The sequence below is a fragment of the Camelus dromedarius genome, chromosome 14, assembly GCF_036321535.1.
Source record: "Camelus dromedarius isolate mCamDro1 chromosome 14, mCamDro1.pat, whole genome shotgun sequence".
In the NCBI taxonomy this organism is placed as follows: domain Eukaryota; kingdom Metazoa; phylum Chordata; class Mammalia; order Artiodactyla; family Camelidae; genus Camelus; species Camelus dromedarius.
The window spans coordinates 20,200,090-20,217,346 of NC_087449.1; the positions used below are offsets into that span (position 1 = coordinate 20,200,090).

At 35.9% G+C, this 17,257-nt stretch overlaps 1 long non-coding RNA gene across 1 annotated transcript; it reads left to right on the top strand.

The window, feature by feature from the left end:
- Positions 1-767: 767 nt before the first annotated feature.
- Positions 768-12,805, top strand: LOC135322868 (uncharacterized). The gene is made up of 3 exons (XR_010383792.1): positions 768-883; positions 10,176-10,256; positions 12,575-12,805. It is a non-coding gene; the product is annotated as an uncharacterized LOC135322868 (long non-coding RNA).
- The last annotated feature ends 4,452 nt before the right edge of the window (positions 12,806-17,257 follow it).

Genomic DNA, 17,257 nt, shown 5'->3' on the forward strand with positions numbered 1-17,257 from the left:
TGCTTTGCAGTATCTGTCTGGCCTGCTTTGCTGAGTTACAAGAACTTCAGCTGGTCTCACAAAGGTGGTTCTCAAATTTTCATAGTTATATCTTTTCAATGTATGAAATTTTATACATTGCACATTGACACTCCTAAAATGACAGTTCTGAGCTAATTTTAGACCTCCACACATCACCCAGTGAGCAAAAGTTTGAACTTTCAAATGGAGGTGCCTCCAGGATGGCAACAATTTTTATCTGTGCTGTTAGATGGACAGTTTATTGCATTTGCCCATCTAATTTTACAAAGAGTGGAAAACGGTAACAAAAAAAGTGATAAATAAAATTGTGAGATGATAGAAGGTATCCCCTAAGTGGCAGATTTGTGGCCTCAAATGGATGTTTATTGAACCTCAGCCTGTGTCTGTGTTCAACTGTGAAGGGTGAGAATAAAATGAAAGGTCATCCATGAAACATCAGTGTCTGTCTTCTCAGACTGCCTCAAAGGAGAGGAGGGGGAGACAGGGAGAAATCTTCAGATTATAAATGGTGAATCTATGTAGAAATCATTGCTATGCTTTGAGTGCCCAGAGGAGTTCAAGGCCGAGAGAAATATTGCCAGAGGTAAAGCTCACACAGATTTCTCACCCAAGGAGAGAAAACCAGAGTTCAATTCCTTTTGACAAAACTTCAAAAAGATGCTACCATAAAATCATCATAATCTCCCACTTAATGTCCTGCACAATCTCATTTTGCAAATCCTTTTCTGCACAATGAAATGATTTGGTTTTTGTTTACAGGATGCCATTTTTAGAAAGTAAGTTCCTTATGGGCAGGAACATGTTTTGTTAACTGAAGGGCTCCAAGCACCCAGATTTGTACCTGGCACAGAGCAATCACTTAGTAAGTATTTACTGAATTAAATTCAAAGTAAATTCAAGTTGAAATAAGATATTACTTTATAAAATTGTTTACTATATTCAGTTTTCTGTGTTTAATAATCATGTGAGCCTGGTGTAACCCAAGAGTTTAAGAAAACCTAGAATGGAGAATACAATTAGGATTTTATTATTTTAGTTCTCTTAGGTCCAGAAAAGTTAAGCACCAGGTTAGGTTCTGTCTTGCATTAAGTGTGTGATAATTGATAAGTCATTAAACTTCCTTGAATCCAAGATAGATAAATAGTGACATATTTATGTAGCAAACTATATTTTTATCTATATATCTACTGCACAGAATTAGGACAGCTTATAAGAATACATACAATAAATCAAAACAAATTAAATAAACTGAATAAAGAAATATATAAATACATATAAGTTTCAAAGAAAATGTAGGCTAAAAGAAGATACAACAAAGAAAAAAGCTTCAGTTTTTTTTTAGTTGTAAGTTAAGAAATGACACCAGCCTCGCAGGTGGATGTATCAAATGATTTTATGTGATATTATCTTGTTACAGTTAACATATTTTAGACCTTTTAGTTGTAGTAGTTGTAATCATGGTCTTAAAGATGAGTAGGGTAACTATGTTTCCTACCTATACACATTTGTGGCATTAATCTCCCCTCTGCCCTGTAAGTTTTGTGATAGTTGTGGATTCTTGGTGGGTACTACTGAGGGTGACTCACAGTGTGTGGTAAATTACATGCAAAGATGACCACCAACAACCCCTCCTATTCCTACATATGTGCTGGGCCTCTCCTCTAGAAGTGGAGTCTGTTATCCTTTCTCTTAAATCTGGGATGACCTTGTGACTTGCTTTGTCCAAAAGAATGGAAGAGAAATAAGTTTGCACCAAGCTCTGTGAAGCGTTGAAACTTGTATTTTCACTCCCTTGGGAGCCCTTCAAGACACCATGTAAAGGAGTCCATCTACTGCTGGACAGAAAGGCCATAGACAGAGAAGCAGACCCAGCCACCCCCGGCCATTCCGGCCACCCTAGCTGGAGCTCCAGAAATATGAGTGAAGCTGTCTGAGATCCTCCAGCCCAGGTGAGCCACCCTGGCCGATTGCATATGGGGCAGAGGTGAGCTATCTGCCCAAATCGTGGTCAAATTGGAGAATCGTGGGCAAAAATATGGCTGTTGTTGTTTTAAGCCACTCACTTTTGGGAAGGCTCCTTTTGCAGCAATAGATCAACAGCATGGGTTTCCCTGGGCAGCACCTCTGCCTCAGAAGTGCCCTATTCAGCAGTAGTCTGTTCTGTTTGTTTCACCTTTTCTCTCCTGTCCTGAGCAATTTCCTCTTTATTTCATTAATTGCCACTCCACTATCTGATCTGTCCACTGTCCATGGATTTTCAAGGAAGATCAGTGAACTGTTATGAAAAAGGCCTGGACTTTTGGTTGATGCCCTCAGAGAAGACTACTAACGTATGAGCACTAAGTGAAGATAATATTTAAAACTCAGAGTTGTTTGGCAATACAGAAATGAAAATCTGGGCCTTCTATAGTCCAAGTACAAGTAAATGGCTGTCACAGTGGCTTGTTTCTGTAAGACAAGAAGGAAGGAATTTGACATTAGTCGGTCCCAGTGGACTCCAATGAGATACTGGTATTGCGCTGAAAATGCAACTGCACTTCCCTTATAAAGTGAAAAAGAAGATTAACATACCCATACACATGCCCTTTTTATTTCCAATTTTAGTGTATTGTGTAATCAATATTTTAATGACAAGGAAAGGAATAAAATAAGCCACAATCTTACCACCAAGTGCAACTATTTTCATTTTGCCAAGTTCCTTTCCAGTCATCTTCCATATGCGTTAACTGTAAGCCCTTATTTTTAGCTGGTTAATTATCCAGCTTCTCTTGCACAGGCATAAAGACCAATAGGAGCCCAAAACAGCGAGAGAGGCAGGAAAGGGAAATAAGGCAGCTTTGTCCCCATCTCTGTGGAGGCTTGGAGAGAAGGTGTTAATGGTTAATTTATTTCTTCATTTATTCAGTCAGTGAACATTATTGCAAGTATTTTAAGTACTTTCCATTTCTTAACATTCTTCAGCTATGTATTTACTTGTTCATTGGTCTTTTGCCCAATTAGACTGTGAGCTATATATGGCCAGATCTATTTTATCTTATTCACAGCTATTTTTCTAGCATTTAATATAATGCCTAGCACTCTGAAGGCATTAAGTAAATATTTGTTGGATTGAAGCACGGGAATTGCAAGTCTAGAGAATACATTTACCAAATCAGGGATGGGAGGAAATAAGTAAGGAGGAATGGTTGTTGTTAAATAGTGGGTGAGAGTCTATATATTAAAAGGAGGACAAGCATGCCCTAATGTACTTTAAAATAAATGTGGTCTATTTGATTAATGCTGTTAGTTAGGATTTGGATCTTCTGAAAAAAAAAAAAGAAAGAAAGAAAAGAAAAGATGAAACCATCTCCGGAGACATTGTGTATTCAGTTCATTTAATATTTATATCGAGCTTCTTAACTCAGCATCCTCGAGGAGACCAAAAATGATCATTGGAATGTGCAGTGATACTCAGGAGGATGGGGTAAGAGCACTCCCCACTCTCCTAGTCCCAGATAAATCAACATAGATTGAGTTAAATTTAGGTACTGTCCTGAAGGGTGGAGGGAGTACTCTAGAATATTCAGAAAGGAAATATCCTTTCTCATCTCTTTCTCCAAAAGACTCTGGCAGAGGTTTAAAAAGTAGGCTTGCTATTACAAGGAATTAAAAAATATAAGTTAGAGGTCAAAAGGAGACCCCCAAATTCAATGGCTTAAATGAGATAAAATTTTATTGTGCTCTGTCGTAATAGTCTGCAGGTGGGCAGACCAGGCCAGTAGACAGCTTTGCTCAACGAAATTGAGACCTGGATTTTTTTTCTATCCTGTTGTTCCATCATCCACTACTAAGGCAGTACTTCTCAAATGTTGTGCATCCAGACCACCTGAGGATCTTGCTGGGATGCAGATTCTGGTTCAGTGGACCCAAGGATGGGGCCTGAGATTATGTATTTCTAAAAAGCATCCAGGTTATGCTGATGCTGCTAGCCCAAAGACCATACTAGGGGTAGCAAGGCCCTGGGACGGCAGTGTCATTATCTGTAATGTAGAAATAATATACACACCTTCTGCTCAAATTCAGAAGTCAAAGACTTAGCAAGATGGCCATGCCTGGCTCCCAGGGGGCTGACAAATGTTCTTAGTCTCTAGCTGGTAGCCATGTTACCAGCAAAAAAGTGTGAACTAGAGGAGGAAAGCACTATTACCATAGGAAAAGAGAGAATGACTACTGGGGAACTGTTACTAGTCTACGCACAAAAACTAAGGCAGCAGGAACTTATATTTAAAGCAATAGAGATGAAATGAAACACCAAGAAATAGGATGTATGATCTAGATAGTACCCTGAAACCTGTGAAGACAGCTTTAGCAAAAAGCCATTGGATCATAAGTCACTGGGCATTGACAGCATTCCATTTTCAGTTTCAACCCCTGGTATGCTTTGCTTGTGTATCCTCTGTGATTGTTCTGACAATATGATAGGTAACTGGGAATGACTCAGAAACTATTTTAGAGACACTGAGTAGACCCTGACATCTGCCTATGGTTTGCAAAAATAGATGTAAATGAAAATCAAGAACATAGCTAAGATGTCATTAAAGACATTAGACCAAACATTAACATGATCCAAGCAAAAATTAGGAACTTCTGGACATATTTAACATGAATTTTTTATCCCTATGACCATCGGCTTACCTGGGACATATTTTGAAATTTGTTTGTTTCTGACAGCATCAGAAACAAAATTCATTGTCTAGCCCTTTGATATGACACATTTTCTCAGAACGTTCAGTTGAGTAATAAATTTTGGAGGCTTCCAACAAAGAAAATGATATAACCTTTTCTAATGTTCCCACCTCATTTCAACATTTAATTATCTTCTGTCTTATAACAGATCTCTTTTGGATCTAATCTAGCTAGAGTGACCATGTTGGAACTCTTCTGAAACTGAAATGGGCATTGTTAATAATTATGCCAGGACAATAGGTATAAACCAGAACTTTCCTGGGTAACCCAGGGAATATATAACTAAGTTTAGGTAATATCTATCATAACTTCTTTATATATATATATATATATATGATTAATATACATTCATTTCTATAAATATATTTTTATATAAAATATTTATATAATTATATTATATATATTATTTCTTAGGTAGGACATTAATTGTATTAGTAAGGTTCTTTAAGATTGCAGTGAATAGTCAGTTGCAGATTATCTTTGGTAATGAGTTTGTTCCAAGTATTTTAGGTAATAGAAATAACATGGAGGTGTGACTGGGGAGCTGTGGAGTCAGCCACTGTTGGCTCTAATCCTATACTTTCAAGAATGAGATGTTCAACACCATTCAGGATATAGTCTGAGAGTTCCACTCCTCCTCTCTGTGTGCGTTTGTTGGGCACAGATATTGCCAAGTCCCCTCAAAACCCTGGCCTCCTTCACATCAAGCCCATTCAAGTTTGCCTTGTTCAGTCAACAGTACCCAGGGAACAAAGACGGCTTACCTTGCTGAAAATGTTGTGACTTTTACATGGACTTTTTTACAGAAAAAAAAAAAAATACACTAGTTGAGGATGATTTGCTCTGAAGACATAGCACGCACATAGAACATTGTGGACATTTCTCTAGTAAAACAAACCTGCGACGTTGTTTTTTTCCACTTAAGCTTTTTGCTTTAGTTGAAGGAAGCATACAACTGATTGGGATACTCAGAAAGGAAATAACATCCTTTCATCTCTCTCCATGTGACTTTGCAGAGGTTAGAAACATAGATTATGGACTGTGGTCCATTATGACCATAAAGCTTATTTGGTCATCTCATGACTCTTATGTAGGATTCTGTTACCAGAAGAAGAGGGGAGAACGAGTGTGATGGGCAGACAAAAATACAAATACTATCATGCTAGACAAGTGATAAAAGCTGATAGAGTGAAACAGAAAGTGTGTGGAACTTACCCCAGTGATAGTGGCAGCCTGAGCAGGAGCTGCCCTCCAAGATGAGAGTTTAGGCTGTGTCTGGAGAGGAATGCTATGTGGAAGGTGTGAACTCAGAATCTCATTGCCTAGAGAGGGTTTCATAATGAAAGAAAGCATTATGCAGGAAAAGGAGCTAAGGTTATAACCTGGAAAAAAATCAAACGCTGCCTTAAGCCACAGAGACTCAAAAGGAGGTAGAAATATGGTGATGCATGCAATAAAGACAGTAAAGTGAGGAGTGAGGGGCTGAGGGGTCAAGGTCAGAAACTTCTACATAGGACTTCCTGAATTTTGCATGTCTGGTAGAGAATTTTTCTTTGAACTGTGGGTCCTGGCTTGTTTCACCATAGTGAAAAACAATTCTTAAACAAGTTGAAAGGAGCCAAATGAGACAAATTTCTCATTCCAAGGAAGTGCAAGGCATTGAGACAGAAATTTGTCTTCCGTAGATGTCTCACCACCTGGGCAAGAGGTGTGAAGCCATCAAAGAGGCCACAAGTCCAACTTTGATTACTAAAACAAAAGCCCAACTTGTCAGAAGCAGTTTAAACAAGATAGAAGCATATTTCTCTCTCATAGAACATTTTGACAATAAATGGTCATAAGGCAGCTTCCTAGTATGAGAGGTCCACGTTCCTTCTGTCTCTGTCATTCCTGATGGTGTTGCCCTCTCCTCGAGGTGGGTGATGGATTACGAACACGTCTCCTCAGTCAGCTTTCAGCAAGCAGAAAGGGGGAAGGGTTCAAAGGAAAGACATGTTTTTTACTTCTAAAGGAGCCACCCAGAAGTTGCAAACATTACTTCTGCTCATATCCCATTGACTACAAGGGAGGCTGGGGAATATCTTTTGTAGTTCAGAGTTTTAGTAAAAGATAAAGAGAATGGACACCTAGGGACTACCAGCAACCATGCTATACAATAGAAATAATGATTTAGTCTATCAGTGAATGATTAGGGAGAACTTATAGGCATTATTTAGTCAATTTTTATTATAGGAAACTAATGTTCAGAAAGGTTGAATGATTTACCTAAGGTCACATAGCAAATTATTGAAGGAGCCAGGACACAAATTGGTGTCAGTTGACCTCAGATCGTAGACTGTTACTACCACCCTGTCTTGCCTTTAAAACTGCCTTGTCACATAAAGTTGTAAAAAGGAAAGTAATAGTATAAGGTGTCAATGAGAGCTTTACCAAGATATGTCAAAAAGCAGAAATACTGACTTTTTTCATTGCACAGTTGGTAGAGCTTACAGAGATTTTCAAGTATTTAGTTATGTTACTTAATGTGAACTAATATGCAATCATAAAAATCGAAATACCACAAAAGTGATTAAAAGTTGAAATCTTCCCAGGATTGACCACTGTCAGCAATTGGCGCAGAGATCTTCTTAGGTAGATTCTCAAAGGTTCTTTTGTCTGCTCCCAAAGTGATGGGGTTGCAAGCAGTATTTTTTAGTAGGATCAAGGGAAAAGGAAAAGCAAGTAGCTCAGCAGAGCCATTCCCAGTCACTGCAAACTGGGTGATTCTTAGGTTAGGAACCTTTGGGGACACCTGCGGTCAGGCTGCAGAGAAGTAAAGAGCCAGTATTAGATAAGAAGTGGGACACCTACACTTGTCACGTAGGCAGGACTGGCTTCTTGGCACCAGTTCCTCCCTCCATCTCCATAACCTACCTCCCCTGACCCAGGCTGGTACTCTCTCTATGGCCACTGCCTTATTTCCTCCCCAAAGACTGGCTTCCACAGCCATATTCACTTGATGGAAAATATTAAATGTGTGGGCAAGGGGAGAGGAGGAGCATGAGTTTTTGGTATGACTTCCTAACCATTCAGAACTAACAACCCAGAACTGTATTTCCAGTTGAGTGTGTCTGTCCAGGAGATAGTGTGGGCTGAAGGACAGAAGAGCTGGGTTCAAGATCTTGGGCCACTATTTATGATACATGTGCCTTGTAGTAAGTCACTTAGCTTCCTGAGCCTAAATTTCTTCATGGTTACCAGGAACAATTACGCTTAAAGGGTTGAGAAAATTAGCGAGATGCTGTATATGAACACCATTGCAGCTGTAAGCCTTGTGTAGGAGAGGTTTAAAGCCTGACTGTCAAGGGGTTATACTACCTTTCTTTCTTGATTCAAGTAATTTTTGATGTTAAAAAGAGTAAACAAACTCATACACCTTCGAAATTTGTGTTGAAAACCCCACAAATCCTGATTTATAAAAAGATTTTAAGAAACAGGCCGTAACAACAAAAATACTAGACCAAAACCTAATATTCATAATCCTCTAGGGACTTAGTGAGCCCCAGGCTGTTGATTTGAAGTGCCCTAGATATTTTCAGCATCAATAAAAGGATTCTCCTCAGTGAATAGGCAGTAATTCTATCATATTATTCTTTATTTTGTGGGGGAGGTAAGTAGGCTTTTTAAATTTATCTTTAATTTATCTTTAACGGAGGTACTGGGGATTGAACATCGTGCGTGCTAGGCTCACACTCTACCACTGAGCTATACCCTCCCCTCTTACAACATTATTCTTGATCTCAGATCTAGATCAGAGGGGCTAGTCCTTTTATTTTTTGTTTTTATAGTGACTTCTATTATTACTTCTGTTTTTAGTTCTAAACTTCATATGATGATTCTCTGGGCCACTACTGTGTTGGTAAAGAGTGAAGTGGATTGAGGAAGCCTAATAGGTAGGGCTAATAGTCAGCAGGTACCTTTAATTCAGCCTAAAGGTGGTGGTCTAAGGCTGGCCTTTGTTCTGATTGATCAATACCTGTACCAGTGCTAACAGAGATCTTCGCATTTAAAAAGTATATGTCAATGTGAAAACCAACTTATTCTTGAGAAGGGTAGAATAAACAAAATATCTTCATTTTGTTTTGACAGAAAGTTTTAAATCAAAGGCAGACATGGTTTTCAACTCCCTAAACAAATGTCATTTACAGGTTGACTGAATTGCATAGACCTGCCCTTGAGTTTTGGTGCTGTTTTAAGCATAGTGTTGGGTCACTTGTAAAATAAACAAAGGAACCAACCTCCTCCACTGCTCCCTCCCTCCAAAGAAACCCAACAAATGAAACCAGTGAAGTCATTAATGCCCCAACCCTTGTTGCTCACAGACATAGGCAGAATGTGTGTCTCTTCCCAAGATCCATTTTCAACCAAGTACAAGCAAATGCTTACTCTCAACCTTTGTCATTCCCTTGAAGATATTCCTGAACCTACATTTTCTGTTTAGATTTGAAAAGCTCAAAACAGAGATGATACATATACGCATGTCGACCCCAAAGTGTTTGAAGAAAGCAATTTGTGAATCAGTATATCAGTTTCTTTTGTTTTGTTTTTTAAACATTTTAACCTAGTGACTAATAAAACTAAGGTTTTCCAGCTTTTCAACCAAAGATTAGAAACCCTGTGTGTTTCCTGGCCTCTGAGAATTTCCCTTCCATTTATCTGACACAAAGAAAAGAGTGCATGGGGAAATCAGTTAATTCAGGAATTACTTCTCTGTCATCTATACATATAAAAATCAGATAATAGACATATAGAAACCGAAGTAGGAGAAAAACAAGAAATTCAGAGAATTCAATCATTTCTATTATGACTGAATCAAAACAACAAATTATTTAATCCACTACATCTTCCAAGTCTAAGCATAGCTTATATAAACGAAGAATAAAGTCTGAATTACTCCAAACTATCAGGTTATTCTCCTACTGATACTTTTCTACAATACACTGATATTCACTTGATATATTTTAGATTTGAGGTTGTGGGTAATCAGTTGCCTTCTTTTTACTTCTAGAAAAATGAATAAAATACTATAAAGTCAATTTTTATCATTAGAATGCTCATTTATGTACTAAAATGTTGATTCCATTGCTTTTCAAAGTTTCACAGAAATATGAAAAGTAAGAATGACTGGTTGTTGACTTTGCTGTTGTCCTCTACTGTTCAATTCAATTAGCCTTAGAATTTTTTGATGGAATCTATCTTCGCTGGCAAGATACCATAATTCTGAAGTCAGTGTACTTTCATAAAATTGAATATTTATCTTATGTAGTAAGTCTCAGGGAGGTAACAAGAGCCTAATTGTTCAACCTAGAAAGAGCCTGAATCACCTCTAGTAGAAGCTAAAATTCGTAATTTTATTTCATGTTGTCTTATGCTTATTTTATGAAATTTAGTTCCACCTAAAGAAGAGTCAGTTACCTGCTTCTGACCAGGAAATGAAACAAGACTTAAGAAGCCCGCTTGCCTTAAACAAGGTAAAGTTTCAAACTTCCGATAGTGATAAAACCATTAATATAATTTGTTACTTTTAATATTTAGCAACCAGATAATTTCTAGAAAAGACTGACTAATGACTAACATTAGTCAGAGGAACTCTTAATACTCAGTGAAAATCCCCCAGAAGTAAATACCACAAGAGTTGTCGTTGGTTTAATCTATGAAATCAGTTAATGAGCTTGAAATCAAAATTAGCCTTCATGGCAAAGATGAGTGGTTTATTGTGAACTCTGAATATTAGCAGTCAATCCACAGCAACATTAGACAAGGAACAGTTAACACATATTAGCTTTGAGTGATTTAATTTATTCCTACCACTAAAATGATTGTTTTATACCCATATCCCTTCTAATGTTTTAATCTCTTAGGGAAAAAAACCCTAAATTGACTATCTCAACAAATGCAGAGTGTTTATGATTTTTTTCCCAAAAATTGAGATTAGAAGTTATCAGAAAATTTTTAACAGTAAAGACAATAGGTATAACTGTAAATCATTGTGTGTGTGTGTGTGTGTTGCATTTTTTTTTACTAGAAATGAACACCATCTATGAAAAGCAGAATAGCCTAATATTTAAGAATACAGGGAATATCTCATTGGAGTGTTGTAATGGTTATATAAAATGCAAAACTACAGTTTCTTATCCAAAACCCTAAGGCCTAATGTGTTTCAAAATTTAGAAAGCATGTTTACAAAGGAAATATGGTGAACATATTGAATATTATGCAACACCCCCACCAGAGTCCAAAATTGAATACGTTGTATTAGTTAGCTACTGCCTCCATAATTCCTTGTAACTAAATGTTCCAAAACTCAATAGCTTACAAAAGCCATCTTTTTAATTTATATTTTGTCTTTTTTATTTAGAGATCAGTGGGTCAGTTGGAATGACCACTCTGGGCTGTGGGGTCATCTGGGCTTAGCTATGATTGGCTGGGTTCACCCCAGATTGAAGCTTGGGGAGGCTGTTGTGCATTTCTTCTTGTTCTTCTGGGACCAGCAGTTCCTGGGACAGGGTTTCTCAGGGTGAATCACAGAAAGGCCAGAGACAAACCAAACCCAAACCTCACAAGCAGGTTTAAAGTCCCCACTCTCATCACCTCCACTCTGTTCCATTGGCCAAAGCAAGCCATATGGCCAAGTTCAGAGTTAGGGAAATATATTTCAGGAGGAAGTAAGTGAATTATTTCTGTAGAATACTCAAATCTATCATACATATTAGCATTTCTTCAGTAAAACATATGAATATACTCACATAAGTGGGATAAACACAAATTATAAATAGCCTTATGGAAGTTTGGTTTTCAGAACTGCTTAGAGTTCACATTTATAGTTAAGACATTGGATCACCAATGTTGGCAAAGCACTTAGCACAGTGCCTGATAATAGATAGTCTTCTGTGCTCAGGGATAATGTATAATCCCTTATGGTACCTGGAGACTTAACTATTGGAAGCTTTTCCCCATGTTGTGCCAAGCACATTAAAATGCGTCTGTATCCCCTCTTGAGTATATGAGTAAAATCGAGCTGTAATTGGTTAGATGACATAATCCTAGATTGTAATGATGCCTAAACATTTATTAAATTTAATTAATTCACTTTAGTTTTCTTTCTGACTGTGGAAGCTGGTACTATATCTTTAAATCTGAAATATCTAAATGTAAATATAACAGAGCTTACTATGAGCCATGCACTACTAAATTTCACATGTATAGCTAACTGAATCCTTATAACCGCTCTGTGAGTTAGGCACTGTTGTCATCCTCAGTTTGCTATCCCCAGACAGAGAAACGAACATAGACACTCTAGAACTTTAAACAAATTCACATACATAGGAAGATGCAGAATTAGGATTCAAATGCAGGAGGCCCCACTCTCTTCTCCTTTCTCTTAACCTTGGGCTAAGCATTTTTGTAAACACGAGCTGAGCTTTTCAACAACGGACTAAGAATCCATTGCTGATTTAAAAAAATCCTTCTTTGCACATGAACTAGGATTTCTCCAGCTATCTTTCAAGATTTGGGAAATCTAGTCATTAATTTACTTTTCATCAAAACTGTTTCTCTGTGAGCTCCTGAAAGTCAGGAAGGCCATGTGATGTACCATTATATTTCCAGTGTCTGGCATACTGCCTGGCATGCAACAGGCACCAAATAAATATTTATTGAACAAGATGAATGACCAAGTGAGTAAGCTATAGGTAATTAATGCATTTTAAACATGGACCTTTAAGGTAATAGTTTGTGTAATTTCCGTCAAGTCACATGGTATTTCCTCTTCTGTCCTTTCACTCTGCAGTTCCTACCCCTGAGACTAAAAGCTGCAGCAAGGATGGCCTCCCCTCTGGTCGAGGCAGGCTAAAGCTACTGCTGGTATCTGATTCCTCATGTTCTCCATGGAGCCTCGGCTGTTTCAGATTTCATCTACTTCTTTTGTTGCCCTGACAGAACCTAACAAAAGCTCCAGACCCATAGGAGGCCCATAAAATAATGCTTGTTCAATTGAATTATAACGTCATTGAAGGCTGTAGCTGATGCAAACCAATTGTGAGAGGGTGTAGAGGGGTAAGCCCCAGGGATGTTCCTGCCCGTCAGTTAGTGCATCTCGTTCACTCAGAGAATGAATCTCTCTGCTTAAAGAACATCTGCACAGTCTTCAGGTGAGTTAAGTAAACTTCATGTTCTCCCTTTATTAACTTGTTCGTACTACCATGTTTTTAACCAGAGTGGGATAGTTACTTAGGCTTCAATAATATTCTTCTAAAATAAAGGGAACAAATGTTGTCGATAGAGTTATACTGACATTTAAGGCCAACTAATAATTGGTGATTATACTATTTTTGTATTCCTTTAGTTATCTGAGAATCATATTTCTAAGGAGATCTGAAGTAGAGCTGTGGACTTGAGTCTACAGTGGAACACTGCCCAATAACAGTGCTATCTACCATATATTTATCCCTAACCCTCTGGCCTAGACTGTAATTAAAAGAGAGGGTTATTACAACAGTGTGGTTATTATTTGTTTCATGTTACAGTAGGTTGATTGATGTCTTCTTGAAAAATAAAGAACTGAACTTTAAGCCAAGGGATTTTTCTAAATACTTTAATGCAGTTCTTGAGTGCATAACGTTACGATTTCTTAAATTTTGAAAAAAGATGAAATAACCGCAAAGATTTATGAAAGAAAAACAATAGAAAGCAATACTGATAAATGAGTAGCAATTGAACCAGACAAAAGAATCAAAATGAATTACACTTATTTTTAAAGCTAGATCATGAAGAAACAGCAAATTAAAAATAAGTAAAATAAGAGAAACTTTGTATGCTCTCAAAAGAGATTTCTTTGCATTTTTTGGGACTTTAAAAATTGACACACACTTACAATTGATACAGGTTCTCCATTGCTAAAGATGAACTGTTTTATTACAACAGTAATAAAGTTTCAATATTTTAAATATTAACAGAATAGAGAGATAGAAGGTAAAACAAAATTTCCTTGCCTTATATCCTCCCTACTCTATAATCCCAACTTCAGGAGAAAACTACTGGTAACATTTTCTACCTTTTATAAGCCATTGAAAAAATTTCACTTTTACAGTTTGTATTAGTTTTTTAGGGTTACCATAGCACAATACCACAGACTAGGAGGCTTAAACTGCAGAAGTTCATTTTCTCACAGTTCTGAAGGCCAGAATCCTGAGATTAAGGCATTCTAAGTGTTGATTTCTTTTAAGGCCTCTCTCCTTGCTTTGTACATGGCAGTTTTCTCTCTATCTTCATGTGGTCTTTGCTCTGTGTATCTCTGTGTCCTAATCTCCTCTTAATGGGGACACCAGTCGGATTGGATCAGGGCCCACCCTAACAGCCTCATCTTAACTTAGTCACCTCTTTAAAAGTCTTGTCTCCAAATACAGTCACATTCAGGGATACTGGAGGTTAGGATTTCTACATACAAATTTTGGGGAGACCCAACTCAGCCCATAACACTATTAAAAGCAATACTACAGAAAAAATTGTGAAATTCCTGTACATATATCTTTGAAAAATTTTGCAAGTACTTGAGTAGGATAAATTTTAAGATGGAAGTCAAAGGATATCGTCATCAGTAATTCAGAAACATGTTGATAAATTTCCTATAAAAGGTTTATAGTGATTTATACTATCAACAATACATAGAAATACCTATTTCCCTGTGGCCTTGGGCTTACATAATCTTTTAATTTTTCAATTGGAAAGAAAAAAAATGACAATTTATTCTTGTTTTAATTTGTACAATTTGAAATATGGTTAATTGTCTACTAAGATGTTTACCATGAACTCCCTTGCACATTTTTTCTATTGGGTTATCTTTTATTCACTTATTTGTGAGAAATTTTTGGTATATTAAAGAATGCTTTGTCATACATATTACAAATATTTTTTCCAATCTGTTCTTATCTTTCATTTGGCCCTTTTTTTTTTTTTTTTTACTGCTTTGAGTTTTGTTTGTTTGTTTGTTTGTTTTTGACCTTAACTATGTTTTTAATTGACGTATAGTTGATTTACAATGTTGTATTAGCTTCTGGTGTACAGCAAAATGATTCCATTTTATACATAGAATTTTAAAATTGATAATAATTTAAAATATTAAGATATAAATTTGGATATTAACTTTTCTTGAATAGCTTACAGGTTTGAAAAATGCTTAGAAAGGATTTTTCCTAGGCCAAAATTGTTAATGAATTAATATTATCCCATGTTCTCTTCTAAGTATTTTATGGTTTCTTTTTTCACATTTAAGTTTCATTTTTTACATCTTAGTATAAAAGGAGAAGAGGGAAAATTCAGCTTCATGTTCTTTAAATGTTCAGCTAGTCTTACCAATATTAGTTATTCAACAATTCATATTTTCTTCATTTATTAAAGTTGACTTTTATCACTTATTAAATTCTGAAAATTATTCAGGATTATTCATGGATTCTCTTATCTGTCTCATTGTCTAATCAATGGTCAGGGAAATACAGTTCTAAATACTTTTTCTGTCATGTCCCTCATGATTCTTCTCTTTTAGAATTTTTTCTTACATATATATTTTTCATATGGATTTTAACATCATTTAGTTCAAGTCTCAAAAAAGTCCCAAAAACTTGATTCATATTTTTGATTGATTCAAAGATAACTGATGCCTTTTTAAATATTGGCCCTTTTACCCAAATTAAGGATGTCTTTTCATTTATTTAACTCTTCTTTTATGTACCTCAGAAGAATTTTTAATTTTTGTGCTTTTTTGTTACATTAACTCCTAGAATTTCAGCATTTCATAGTAATTGTGAATGAGACATTTCCTTTCATTCTCCTTTCTGACAGATAATCATTAAAGTGATTATCTTTTATGCTAAGTTTGTGATTAGCCAGATTAATGAATTTTTATTCCTCTACATAATTTTTTATTTGAATTATTTATATTTTTTAGGTTTATAATTACATCGATTACAAATGATTGTAAGTTTGTTTCCTTCTTTCATCTTCTTTATTCTCCTGTCCAATTGCACTGGCTAACATTTCCAAAATAAATATCATAGAGGTGTCTTTTCAGTTTTACATTGTACTGAAGGAATTGGCCATTACAAAAAGGCAAGACAACAAAATAAAAGTTGTAATGTTTGGAAAGAAAGAAGTAAAATTGTCATTATTTATATATGACATGACTGTTAATGTAAAAATTCAAAAGAATTTACAAATAAATTATAAAAATAAATTAATTTTTGCAGGGTCACTGGATAGAAGGTCCATATAGAAAACCAATTTCATATATATATCAGTACCAAACCAGAAAATAAAAGAATTTTAATTACCATTTATAATAACACGAAAATCCAACTATTTAGGAATAAACTAACAAATGCAGTGAACGACCTCTTCCCTTAAAATATAAAATACAACTGAAAGAATCTAAAGAAGACCCAAATCAGTAGAAGAAATCCGACGTTTATTGACTGGAAAACTTAATATAATGTCAATTCATGCCAAATTGGTTCAATGCAAGCCTAGTCAAAACCCAGGAAGTTCTTTTGTAGAAATTGACAAGATAATTCTAAAATTTATTTGAAATTCAGATAACTTAGAAGAGCCAAGGCAATTTTGAAGAACAAATCTGTTAGTCTTAACATAAAGCTTCAATAATTAAAACAGTCTGGTGTTACCATAGTTGAGATAAACAGACAAATGGAACAGAATACATATCCCAGAAAAAGACGGGCACAAATAGCATCATCTGATTTGCTGCATAGCCACTACTGCAATTCTGGGGGAAAGAAATGGTGCTGGGTCAATTGGATAGATGTATAAAAAATTAATTTGAGATGAATCGTAATCTTTTATGTGAAAATAAAACAATCAAGCTTCTAGGTGAAAACACAGGAGAACATCTTCATCATCTTGGAGAAAGACAAGGTTTCTAAAAATGAAACATCAAGACAAACTGTAAAAGGAAAGATTGAAACATTGAATTAATTAACATTAACAACGTCTGTTCATGAAAAGACACCATTTAAAAAGAGAAAAGACAAGTCACAGACTAAGAGATGATATTTGCAATACAAATCCTGAAAAAGGGTCTGTATCCAGAATATACAAAGAACTTCTGTAAATAAGTAAGAAAAAAAAGTCAGTCAATTTAAAAAAATGGAAAAAAGACTTGAATAGACATTTCACAGAAGAGGATATCAAATGACCAAAAGTCAACAGCATTAGTCATCAGGGAAATACAAATTAAAACTCCAATAATATATACTCATACATCACACCAGGATGGCTGAAGTTAAAGAGACTGATAATGCTAAATGTTGATGAAGATGTGGAACAACTGAAACTTACATTGCCAGTGAGTGTATGTTGGCATACCTACTTTGGAAAATTATTCTACAGTATCTATTAGCATCAAGTATACCCATATATCTATAGGCTAGCCTATTCTACTTTTGCTATATACCTAACAAAAAGG